Source organism: Coenobita brevimanus, chromosome 64 (genome assembly GCF_032717465.1).
Source record: "Coenobita brevimanus isolate Jiangsu-jjx chromosome 64, ASM3271746v2, whole genome shotgun sequence".
Taxonomy (NCBI): domain Eukaryota; kingdom Metazoa; phylum Arthropoda; class Malacostraca; order Decapoda; family Coenobitidae; genus Coenobita; species Coenobita brevimanus.
Window position 1 is genome coordinate 29,817,135 of NC_137017.1, and position 13,840 is coordinate 29,830,974.

Consider the following 13,840-nt stretch of genomic DNA (forward strand, 5'->3'; position numbering starts at 1 on the left):
TAATATCTATAATTATGTTGTCCATCGCTGCTTCATGTGAGGGGTGATCTCGATAAACGGCGCCACAGAGTCAGCTTCATTCAGTTCTCAGATGCATTTGGTATAAATGTAGTCTGTGTATTGCCTATGGCTACCTCACGTGAGGGATGAACTCGACAAATGGCCACACCTCCCACAACATATCCTCCTTCACATACTGTCTTATATATGATGATGGTCGTTGTCATCAGACCATTTTGCTCGGTATGAGAGACTTTTTGTGTTGGAGGGTGTTTGATACAGCCTTGCTAACCGCTTCCCTGCGACGGGGGTAGACATTCTCTTGATTAAGGAGTCTCTACTGCATATGAAACAGCGATGTCAAAATTTACCTTTAAAAATCACTAGACTTGCCCTCAAAAGTTCTTAGAGCGTCTCTGATCATCAACGCGACTAGAAATGTACATGTTAGACTGGTACAGGGCTGTATAGTATCACTTATACTTGGTTTGGATCTCCAAATAATGGGAGAAAATGGGGATCGTTATCTCTGAAACACACCGGAAAATCGTCGAAGAGTACGATAAAGACTGGTATTGCTTTAACCACTGTAGGTTAATATCTCTAATGGAACACCCATGATAGCCGCACCTGCCCAACGGTATCCACCAACCCATCACATCCCAGAAGGTATCCTTTGTCTTCGGACATGTCCTTCAAACCCCCCCAAACACCCTCTGTGCAATTCACACGCACCTCATACATACCCTAGACACATCTCAGACGCACGCCAGACACACCACCAGTACCCCCATCACTTAGCACACATCCGTCAAGTATGACGCTAAAATTCTCTACGGTTAAAATTTGCCAGATTTCACTTGCCTAAAAGGTACAATGACTCAGTGAGTGACAGTGTAAGATGTGTACACTGGATTTGACCGCCCTCCCGTGGATACGACAAAAATGGTGGCTAAAGGAACTAAATATCTTGGGAGAGAACCACTAAACTTTTAAACAATAGCTATATGGTAAAGACTGTAGAAAATCACTAAAGGTTAATAATGGTTTCAGAATTTTATTAATGAAGACTGATATATTTTGAAAAAACCACGGAGGTGCTAAGATGTTAAAGATCCTCTCCAACTTTCATTAAATCGTCTGGTGAAGGTCTTATGGAAAAGTAAATCCTCGGATCGTAGGGGTTTAATCTGCCCTACCCTACTCTGCCCTTTGCTACCCGGATTACTGTAATTTACCCTACTCTTTTCTACCTCTCTTACTGGGTTTAATCTTCCATGCCCAACTTGTTAACTTCTGCCCAGTTTAATCCATCCTTCGCTATTGGCTTCGTCTACCCAGTTACTCTACCGCACCCTACCTTTCCTCTTCTGCCCTGTTTAATCTACCCTGCCCTACCTTGCCTCTTCTGCCCTGTTTAATCTACCCTGCCCTACCTTGCCTCTTCTGCCCTGTTTAATCTACCCTAACCTGGCTCATCTGTCTGGCTTAATCTACCCAAGCCTTCTCCGCCCCTTCTACCTGTTCGTTCAAAAACATCACTCCGAATCCATCCCCTTCTGTTTCTGTTTCTGTGCAAACTCACCTGTGTTTTCTTAAGCCCTTTGACTGCTACAGACTCCCCATCGCTGAATTAAATTGCTTGGCATTAGACGGAATAAATTACTTAACTGCGACAATACGAGTGGAAGCGATAAATCAACACAAACCTGACCTGACATTACTAGATTAACCAGTTCTAGCTTTCTAACTTTTTACACCTAATCTCCTATCCTATACCTCGTCTAACTGCCTGACCTCACCTCCTGTAGTCCTGCTTCTTAACTTTACTTGAATTTACTAAGTTGACCTTATCTAACTTCCTAACCTTACATAGATTTTCCTCCTAACTTTATCTCGTATGGCTTTCTAACCTTACGAAGTCTAACTGTCTAACCTTACCTAGTCTAACTACCTAACCATACCCAGCCTAGGAAAATAACCTAACCTGACCCAAGTTCCTAACAATACTTTGTTTTTAATTTCTAACCTAACTTACAACCTCAGCCTCATTGAACCACACCTATCCTGTCTTCAATCTGAACCTAGTCTGACCTATCTCTGACCCTCACCCAGTCCCCAGCCGACAATTTACCCAAGCTCATCTCGACCTTTCAGGAAGTGTAGTTTCCTAAGTCGATTTAACCTTGCCCTTACTTGGGGGGTCTTTGCTGATTAGGGACAGAAACGCCTCGAGGTCCTTTCTCTAGTGGTCACCCGTCATGGGATGCAGTGTCAGGCAAGATAGGTAGACACAGATAGATGGATACATAGGTAGATAGAAATAGATGTATAGACAGATGAATGGATAAATACAGAAACACACACACACACACACACACACACACACACAGATAGATATATGGATAAATAGACAGACATATAGATAGACATACATACATACATACACCGGTATTAAAATTCACATCGCACTGGATCCACTTCGCCTCATTTAACCCGAGTTTCCAGCCAGCTTCACTTAACCCACCTGGCCAGCTGACATCACTTGATCTCTCTTACCTTACCTGCTTCCGTAGTGGCCGTGGATACCGCTGCCATGAGGAGGACAGTCGTCAGGAGCTGCTCTTCTCCGCCCATCGTTTCAGGTCACCACGAATCACCCGGTCTATTTTCTGACCTCCCTATTCCGAACCAGGTCTCACACACAATGGCCGCCGCGAACTTCTCTTTCTAGGTCACTCTTTAGACACTACACTTCACATTTTGACCTCACTTCAAAGCCACACGTCACTACAGGTCACGGCACGTCCCTTAATGATATTCCTTCACCGCTCGAGGGCACGTCAGGTCAGGCCACTTCCTCTGTGACCTCTTTCCAGCGCCACAGATCACGGCACTTCCCTTTGTGACCACCCACCACCGTCTCAGGTCACTATAGGATCACGACACTTCTCACTTGACCTCCTTCTAGCTCTACAGGTCACGGCACTTACCCTTCTGACCCTCCAGTACCACAGGTCATCACAGGCACGGCACTTCCCTCTGTGACCCCCCTCCAGCTCCACAGGTCACTGTAGGTCACGATACTTTCCTCTGTGACCTCCTCCCAGCTCCACAGGTCACTTCAGGTCACATTTCCTTCCCCTGTCACCTTCCACCCCCATCCAATCCCTGTCGCCTAGGGTCAAACTGGACAGTGTGGGGTCGGGAACGGGGACCTCGCTCATCCTGCTGGGCTTTCCAATTACTGGTCCCTCTCGTGGCTCGTTATTTTTCCCTGGAGTAATTTCATGTTTGTTCACAACGCCCAAGGATGGGAAATTTTTACACAGTGTTCCGGGATTATATCAGTGAGCCATATTGTTGGGTGGTAAAAATGAATAAATGATTTAGGCGACCGCTTTATTTATCTTTACTTTTTGCTGATAAAACAGTAGTATCGAATGAATACTGGCTTATCAACTTCTCACATGCTAGCACATTTTACATTTCTTTGATAGAACAGTGTTATCAATATTATTTTTTATTATTATTTTTATCATTATTTTTTTTACTATTGTTATTCTTGTTGTTGTTATCTAATCTATAGAGTACTAAATTTTTTTTGTTCACCGTTTCACATGGTATATTATTTTGGCGAACGGCTGAGGCTGGATTTTTCAAGTTTTAGTTTCGCGTTCGTACCATGGGATTGCCTCGCATCTCAGCCGCCCTTGAGACAGAATCCTCAGCTCTCACCTCACGCACCAGAAGTCACAAGAAAAAGTAAACCACACGACGCTCAGGGAGAAAAATAAAAAAATCGCACTTTTACGTTTCCCCCACACGCAAGTCACAAGAAGAAAAAGTAAACCGGGCCACACTTGGAAATAACTTGCAATATTTTCATTTCCACCACAAATTTCAAGACAGATTAAACCATACAACGGGGAAAAAAAAACTTGCAATTTTCGTGTTTCCACCACAGATCTGACGAGAAGGTAAACCAAACAAGGGGGAAAAACTCGCAATTTTGCTGTTCAGCCAAGATTTGCATGAGAGTAAAGCAGAAAAACACTCACAGACAACTCGCAATTTTCCATTTGCACCACAAGTCTCCAGAAAGAAAGAGTAGATCTTGGAAACACCACGGAAAAAACACACAATTTTATGCTTCCGCCGAGAATCGCAAGAAGAAGTAAACAAAACAACGCGTAGGAAAAAATCTGGCAATTTTTCGTTCCACTGCCACCACCGCGCCCCCTCAGGTATGCTAATGACGTCTGCCCAGGTAAGATCTCTAGCGCTACAGGTAAAACATTTCCTGAGTATCGCCCGGCGCGGCACCACAGGGAGGGGAAGGGTCGAGTGAGAGTTTGGGGGAGAGAACGTCAACCTTCCAGCTCGTCTGCAGGTGAACTGGCACTCTCTAGTCCCTCTCTCTTTCTCTCTCCCTCTCTCTCTCTCGCTCGCTCGCTCTCCCTCCCTCCCTCCCTCCCTCCCTCCCTCCCTCCCTCCCTCCCTTCCTCTCATCCACCACGGAAGCTGGTGGCAACTGGACCCTCTCTTTCTCTTCCTTCCCCACCTCCTTCCCTACTCATTCCCTTTCATCCTCTCTCTCTCTCTCTCTCTCTCTCTCTCTCTCTCTCTCTCTCTCTCTCTCTCTCTCTCTCTCTCTCTCTCTCTCTCTCTCTCTTCGCCTTTTTATTTCTCTTGCATTCCCGTCCTCTCGTTCCCTACTCTAGCCTCCCTGTTCCTTCCTTCCCTTTTTCCCTCCTTTCCTCAGTCTCTTCCATAGTTATTACTTTGTTCTCATTCTCATCTCATGACACAGATTCTTTATTCGTTTTCTTATATGTGACAGAACATCGACAGGATCAGTGGGTATGTTATTGTTTTCCATTTCATTCCTTTCTAGTCTCCTTCCATATTCCCTCCCTCTCTACAATTTCCCATCCCTTGCCATTTATATCCCCTCCCTTCATCAGTTTTCCTCAATCTTCTCTTACCTCCCTTTATCCCTTTCTCTCCCTCTCCCGTTTTCCACGCCCTTCCCTCCTACGTCCCTTCATTCCTCTCTTCATCCCAACTTTCCGTTACTTCCTTCTTATTTGCTTCCTCCTCCTCCTCCCCCCTTCTCTTTTACCTTCCTCTCTCCCTCCCTCGCTATTTCCCCTTTCATTCTTGCAACCTCAGTCCATCCATCTCTCAAGCACTCCCTGTTTCTCCTCGTTTCATTCTTAATATCCCTGACTTTTTTTTTTTTTTCATCACTGCTTTTGATCCTCCACTTCTTCCCTCTTCCTTCCTCCCTCCATCCCTTCCTCTGACGTCCCCTCCCGCACCTCATTCCCACCCTTCCCTCTTATATCCCCTTCCCTTCCCTCCTTAATTATGATATCCGAATCTGTGTTAAACATACATGGTAACTGATTGCACAAAAATGGTGACGTTATAACGTTTTTAATCATTTCTCTCCAGTGACTCGTTTTATATTATTGTTACTATCAAACTGCTGTATTGAGTTTCGGAGAGACTTTTTCGAACTGGGGGATTTAATATATGGTCTTCATAAACCATTTCACTAATAAAAATACAATTAAGAAGAAAAAAAAAAGTTGTCCTCTGGTTGCAACATATGGCCCTTATTAACCTTTTTCAATGATGAAGGTCTATCTTAGTTTGAATAAAAGAACATCTCGTGGTAGCTAGAAAAAAAATAAGGAAATAAGTTACCTGATTGAAGTTAACAAATGGAGACAGTGTAATCGATGAAGGCTTCCTGATGTTGGTTTTATGTAACTGATTTTGAACATATAGTCATACGATTCAGTGTTTGCCAGATTTTCGAGGAAAGTAGTTGTTGGCTGGTTACCGGGAAAAATCTTGCATGAGAGAGAAGTTTGGCTACAAGTTTGGTAAGAAGCCATGCAAATATTCACTCTTAAGCAGAAAACTCGGCTGTGAAGTTCAGTGAATCAGAGTCTAAGCTGAGATCCATGCACATATACACATTTCATGTAAATTTTTAATAGTTTTAACCTTGAGGTTGGGGAAAACGCTGTCTTTATATTCTCTGTGTGTTTGACAAGCTGTTTCCCAAAGTGCTGATGGAATATTGATTCAGTTTTACTCCTGCCATTAACAGACACAGGCCTCCACTGATATCTGTATTTGTGATTTCATATTTCCAAGGTATATTATGCATTTCACAGTTGCATTGCTTGTAAATTATATAATATTGATCATGCAAGCTTCAGTCTTATTTTCAATGTTACTTGCATGTCACAAGGGGTGTTTTGGTAACAGGTGTTTGTGGTGTAAAAATATTGACCCCGTTCCACAATTTTAACGATAGCAAAGACATTAACGACAAAGTAAGTTTGTCAAGGCTTCAGTATCAGGTAATCTCATTACATTACAATCTCACAGCTCTGTGATAGCCAACACGATAAAGAGTGGGTTGTTTGCCACGGCATAGGATGACCGAATTAATCACACCTGTATATGATGTAACTTATCTGATTCTATTTTCATATATACATATTGAAGTATTTCGTATCTCGGTGCATATTTATTATCTCACTGTGCATGGTGCATGGTGGAAAGTCCATATAGCATCATCGTTATTGAGGATTACAAAACACTGATTCATTGTGTGATCCCTGAATTTGAATCACCGGGGAGAGTGATCTCATTCTTAACTTAAACTCGCGTATTGCTGTGCTGCCACACCACGCCACACCAAAAACAGGAGATAAAGAAGTACCGTGAGACAATAGTACGGTGATTGTTTTCAGCATTTCAGTAGTATGCAGTGTAGTCCAGTCTACTGTGCAAATCATTTTCTTCAAGTTATATACACCAAAATACATAAATTAGGTATGTTATTTAGTCTTTCAGAATCATTAAAATACTTCCTCAGAATTTCCAGGGGAGGGGATAAGTAATATCCTCTCCGATGACTCCAATTGTCATGAAGACCACTCGACATGTCGGGCCCCCTTTTTTTTTTTTTTTTTTTTTTTTTTTTTTTTTTTAATACGTTGTTGCCATCAAAAATTCTGCAGCATCCGTGACCATTCCTCTGACTCTCAAAATACCAACTATCCTATTTTTATCTTCGCCACCTTTTCCGCACCAAAACACAGCAGACTAAGGATACTGACATCAGTGCCTGGTTCGTCACTTCCTGCTTTCTGTGCACGTGTTTCAGAGCCAGAGCTGGTTATTGTGTGGATTAATGTTTGCAGCTAGATAACTTGTTTTCCTGTGTGTGAACTTGAATCTTCTGAATTCTTTGTTTTAGCTATGACTTCCTTCCCCCCTTCTCTCTCTCTCTCTCTCTCTCTCTCTCCTCCTCCTCCTCCTCCTTTTCCTCTTCCTCCTCCTCTTCCTCTTCCTCCTCCTGTGAATCATCTACATACAGCCATGGACAAAAGTTTGCCTACACTTCCGAGCCTGATGTGGTGGTGGAAGGTGTTGTACAAAATATCTTAATGTGACAGGAATTATGAAACACACAGCAGGATAGTTTGTGTGGCATAGAGGGGAATGGAGAAACAGGATGCAGTACTGGTAGAGGATTATCGGCGACCCTTTGCTCATGACTGTACATTTCTTCCCCATTACGTCAGTCATGCAGCTCCCGTACACGTAAGCACATCTTTTCCGCAGACGTTACATGGTGCCCTTGGTCTTTATTTTCCACAACTAATGAAGTCTTGAACTGCCTTTAGTCATTTTTCTCACTGCCTTTGATGCCCATTTTAAAAAGTCGATGTAATTGTGTAGGTGTCTGGAAATTAAGAGTTTTTTTCTTTTTTAATTTCTCTTTTTTTTTTTTTTTTAGGAAGAGATTTTTTTTTTTTGTTTTAGGAAGAAAATTTTCAGACTTTCTCGCCAATAGACTTCAGGTTATTTGTACTTACTCTGTATTTGTACATTGTGTGTATGTAACTCCTGCCCTTCTCTCATACCCTCTTTTGTTCCCTCTTATATTTTTTCCTCTTCTTATCTGTCATCCTTTCTCCTAATTTGTCCTTACTTCTTCCTTCCCCATCCCCTCTCATCTCTCTTCCCCTCCCCTCCCCTCCCCTCCCCTCACCTCACCTCACCTCACCTCACCTCACCTCACCTCACCTCACCTCACCTCACCTCACCTCACCTCACCTCACCTCCCCTCCTCCCTCCCTCCCTCCCTCCTATCCCTTCCCCTCCCCTCCTATCCCTTCTCCACCCTTCCCTTCCCTTCCCCTCCCTTCCTTTCCTCCCCTTCCCTTCCGTTCATTTCTCCTTCCCTTCCCTTCCATTCCCTTCCTTCCCCTCCCTTCCCCTCCCCACCCCCCCTCCCTTCCCGTCCCTTCCCGTCCCCCCCCCCCTTCCCTTCCCTTCCCCTCCCCCCCCTTCCCTTCCCTTCCCTTCCCTTCCTTTCGCTTTCACCTCCCTTCACTTCCCATCTACCCCATTCCTACACTGTTATCTCCCTTTCTTCTCGGCCTCTGACCTCTTCTCTCTCCTTCCCTTACTCCTCTTTCCCTCCCTCTGACCTCCCGTCTCCCTCCCTCTGACCTCTTTTTCCATCCTTTCGTCTGACCTCCCCTCCTTCCCTCCGTTCAACCTCCCCTCCGTTCAACCTCCCCTCTTTCCCTCCCTCTGATCTCCCCTCCTTTCCATTCTGCTCACCCTTCCCCCACTCCTCTTTCTTCCCTCTTACCTCCTCTCTACCTCCTCTTGCTCATCCTTCATCTCCCTCCTCTGTTTTCTTAATCTTACGTCAGTCCCTTTTTTCAGTTTTCCTCTTACCTCCCTTCTCTCCCTCCTTCCCTCCTCCTCCATTCCCTCTTAGCCTACCTCCTACGTGGCTTCCCTTTTGCTATCCTCCTTTCCTCCCCTGTCTTCCTCTTGTCTTTCCCATTTCAACCCTCCCCCCCCGTTTTCCTCCTACCTTCCCTCTCTCCCTTCCCTCTTTAGTCCGTTCATTCCGCTCTCCCTTCCCCGCCCACTCACCCAGCTTCCCCTGTCACTCACCAGCTTCCTCTGCCTATCAAACTCACATCTCCCTCTCCCCTCCCCGTCTCTCTCTCTCTCTCTCTCTCTCTCTCGTCCAACTCTAATCTTGTCTCTACTTTCTTTCCTCCGTCTGCTCTTTGTTCTTTTCCTCCCCACCAACTATCTCCCTCTGTCTCATTCTTTCTTCCCTTCTTTCCTTCTTCCTTCCCCAATTTCCTGCCCCCCCCCTTCCCTTTCCCCTTCCACTTTCTCCTTCCTTCCTTCTGTCCTCTCATCCATCACTATCCCCTCTTCTTGGCCCTCGTTGCTGGGGACTTAAAGCCATGACAAGAATGAATTAGTATGCATCAGAAACCCCCCCCGATATCTAGAGTGTAAGTAATAGATTTGGTAGGGTAATTCTACAACATTATCTTGCTCTCGTCAGACCATATCTAATGCGCGTATAGTTCTAGAACCCTGACTGTGGGAAATATGTATATTCACTTGATAAGCATGACGAAGATGATCATTTGTAATAGAAATCCACCTAACGAGGACTGATATTCACAATTAAGTTTCTATTTGCTGTGGAGGCGAACAGTTAAATGAGATATAAGGGCGTTGTATGGCTAAAGAAAATTAGTAAAGTTACTATTAATAAAGTGCCATTGTCAGAATGTGTACGTTGTATATATATATAAATTTTGCTTATGAACAGAACTGTATAAGCATTTATAAGGCCCTGATTGCTTAGATAGTTGCTGCGTCACTTTCATTCGAATCCCCCTCCCCCAGTACTCGTAAGCATAACACTAGAGGTGCACTCAGTGGAGCGCATCTCTCCGACCTGGGCAGCGTAATTTCTGAACCACTCTTCATAATGGGTTAGGTTTTCTCATCACTGATTAGGGTTTTGCAAAAAGTGTTTTCCTGGTGCAGAATCTGTAATACCTTCTGGATCGGTCCCAAAAGTTAATCGACTGTTCCCTGGGACATGGGCTATCTAACAACCAAATTTGGTCCAACTCTCGCTCTTAGTTTTTGAATAATCCTGCTAACAAACAACCAAACAAACAAACGGGGGTGAAAAAATACTTTTATTGTGGGAGAGAATATATATATATATTTTTTTACCTAGTCTGACTCTGGACGTACAGGTTGGTCCGTTCCCTGAGACCCATCAGTCCTCCTATGTACCATAAACTTTTATATATTACCATTTCGACGTTAATATTTGCCGTCCATATTGAATGTTATGTTTGGACTGTCTCATTTAAAACTGATGTGATCGCACTACCTTTGTGTGTGTGTGTGTGTGTGTGTGTGTGTGTGTGTGTGTGTGTGTGTGTGTGTGTGTGTGTGTGTGTGTGTGTTTCCTTTTATGGCATGTCGGTGAGAATTTTGGAGGGACAGTAAAATCTGCTTTCATAAACTTTAGATAATCAGAGTGTACCCTGTCCAAGCCAGAGATGGAACTTGCGTCCTTTCCACCAGTTGGCAGGTTTTATAACAACTTCAGCTTCGTAATACTTTTCTTGTTCAGATATTTAGTTTTACACCTTCAGCAATAGAACTGCCTTGTACGGGCAAACAAGGCCAATGCATTTATCAGCCTTTCTTGTGTTAACTCCTTCCATCCCTCTCTCCTTCGGTCATTCTATTTTTTCCTTCCCTCTCTCTTTTGCTCTGCTTTCTTCACCCCCCTCTCTCTCTCTCTCTCTCTCTCTCTCTCTCTCTCTCTCTCTCTCTCTCTCTCTCTCTCTCTCTCTCTCTCTCTCTCGTCCTTTCCATCCCGCTTTTTTCTGCCTCTCCTCCTTATTCCCATTCCTTTCTTCCTTCCCTCCCTCCCTCCCTCTTTGTTTATTTTCCCAGCTCTCCATTCTTCCATCCATCCTTCGCTGTCCTATCATATCCTTTCTGCATTTTCTTTTTCCTTTCTACTTTATATCATTCTCTCTCCTTTCATACCGTTTCTCGTTCCATTTTTCGTTCCTTCACAACTTCCATCACTCGTTCCTTCCTTTTGCCCTTTCTCTCGTCCTACCCTCTCCTTTCCTACTTTCCTTCCTTCTTTTTTCGTTCCTTCCTTCTTTCATTTCTGTCTTGTTTATTTCCTTCCTTCCCAATTTCCACATTTATACTCCCTGTCCCTCTCCTTTCTTCGTTCCCTCGATGCCTCTCATTCCTTCCTTCCTTCCATCCATCCTTCCTTCCTTCCTTCCTTCCTTCCATCCTTCCTTCCTGTTTCCGATTCATTCCCTTGCTTTCCCTCCCTTCTCCCCTCTTTCATTTTCATTCCCTTCCATCCTAGCTCTCCTTCATTTTCCCTCTTCCTTTCATACCTTCCTTCCTGACTCTTCTTGCTTAGTTTCCATCAGTCTTTTCTCCTCCTCCCTTTCTTCCTTTCCTCATCTCCTTTCTCTTCTTCCCTCTCTATCTTAGGTATCTCCCACTCCCTCTCATTTCCATCCACCTTCTCCCTGCTTCATTTCTTTTTCTATAATTTCTTCCATCACTCTCTTCCTTCCTCTCCCTCACCCTTTTCTCATCCTCACACTTTAACTCCTCTCAATCTCATCCTCTCTATCCTTCACACTTCGTTCCTTCACTTCCCAGCATTACCTGTCTCTCTCTCTCTCTCTCTCTCTCTCTCTCTCTCTCTCCTCTCGTTGTCCACCCTTTTTCCATTTTCTCCTGTTATCCTCCCTGCTTCTCAAAATCCTTTATGTCTGCAATGTCCTTTGTATATATATTCTTTTCGTTTCCTTCCCTTATCTTCCATGCATTCACATCGGTCCCTGTTTCTCTCTCTTCATCACCGACTGCATCTTTTCCTCTTGCCCATAGTGTTCTTGCAAATTTCCTTTTCCTGTGTCTGTTACGTTTATTTGCCTTCCATCCTTCATTCATTCTTTTCTAACCTCTTTCCTTTCCCCCTATCTCTCCTTTCATATTCCCTTTTCCCTCACCAGTCTACTACACAAATACATATTTTAACTGATGGTCGGAGCCTCGTAACACGTCTTTCTCAATACATTTTTCTTGTAATAACTTTCTGTCCTGTTCTACGTTTTTAAGACAAACTGATTCGACACCAATCAGTATAGAAGTAACGTTGAGTAATACCGTTGTGCAGTGTACAAAATAAATCGCCAAGAAAATGGTGATACGAAGCTTCGAGTGCCAGCAAGAATACGACCCATATTCTCACCGTCCATTCTCCCCCCCATTCTTTTTTTTTTTTTTTTCTTCCCTTCAGCAGAATTCTTGTTTCCGCCAACCATCTTCCTCCAGACTTCCTTCTCGTATTCTCTCCTGCCTTCCCCTCAGCATACATACCTATCCTCACGTTTACTTTTCATTCTCCACTCCACTAACTCGGTTTCAGAGAGCTCCACTCCTTCCACTTTTCTTCCCACATTCCAGCCAACCTTCCAGACTTTCTTCCTCCTCATAGCCTGTTCTGCCCTCCTCTTTCCCCATCAGATGTATTCTCAAGGTCAAATGTTCGCCGACACCTCCCTGTCTGTTTCGGTTATGGAAGATGGTATATGAAATACTTTTTTCTGACAACACTGAAATATAAAGTAGAGAGAGAGAGAGAGAGAGAGAGAGAGAGAGAGAGAGAAATCCTGACGTTCGGGGAGGAATGAAAAATATGGTAAGCAGGACACATGGCCGGCTGGGAACTGTGGGCGAGATGTAGCAGGTAATGGTACCGTGGCATCGTCTTTTCATTTTTCGCATTACTGTTTCCGTTCTTACCAGCTTCCTTCGTGCAGTGCAACCCAGTAGGCTGCCTTTATCTGGCACACGTTTTCTCACTTCTCGTTTTCGTCCCTCGTCCGTGACCAACAAACTCATCCTATCTTTGCCTCATTAACTCAGTTTGTGTTATGCAGTTATTACAGCATTGTAAAAATAACATTATTCTTAAAGCAATGGATTTCATAAAATTGGGATGTCTGCTTTAAGTAAAATATAAACTTACGTAAAACAAAATATAATGTTTACAAATACAAAGACCCAAGAAACGGTTTATTGATTTTTGAAGCAGTTCAGTGTCATAGTTGTTTTAACGGAACGACCTGTTTTCGCATTATATATATCTGTCTATCTGTCTCTCTCTCTCTCTCTCTCTCTCTCTCTCTCTCTCTAGGCCTATAGTATATGTTAAAAGTGCTACGACAAGCATTTACCTGCATATTTTTTAAATTTTACTATGGACCAGCTTCTTCCACATTCCAACAAATCTGCCAGGCGGTCCTACAAAACTTTTCTCCATTTATGTTTTCGGGTCTCATCTACATTTTTATGTACGTATCTCCTATTTTCTTTTCGCTGTTTTCCACGTCATTCGCACCACAGCCGTTCCTGCTAGCTTCCTTACCACATCCTGTCCAGTCATACGTCGTGCCGTGCCCACCATTTCGCACGTTATCATTCCTCTCTTACCTTTTTGCCTACAAATCTATCCTTTCGTCTTTTCATTCTGTGCCTCTTTGATTCATTCCCATCAGTTTCCATCCCACATCTCAGCCAACCTGTCTTGATAATTTACAAAGTTTTCTTGTTTTTCCTTGTTAATTTATCCTCTGCCTGACGCTGTTAATTCCTTCCCTACGATCTCCTTTCCTTCCAACTCACTTTCATACTCCACCTAACTTGCTTTGCTGTCTTAAGCCTTTCTTCCAGTTCCACTTCTTTCCTGTCTCTTGTCCTACCCCTTGTTCTGCCCATTTCTAGCACACATTGCCTCATATTTACTTTTTCTTTTACACCGCTTCCTTTCCACCTGCATGTTTGCCATATTCCGGTCAACATACCACCCTGTTATACACACCAGTTTTACTTCTTCATATCCATT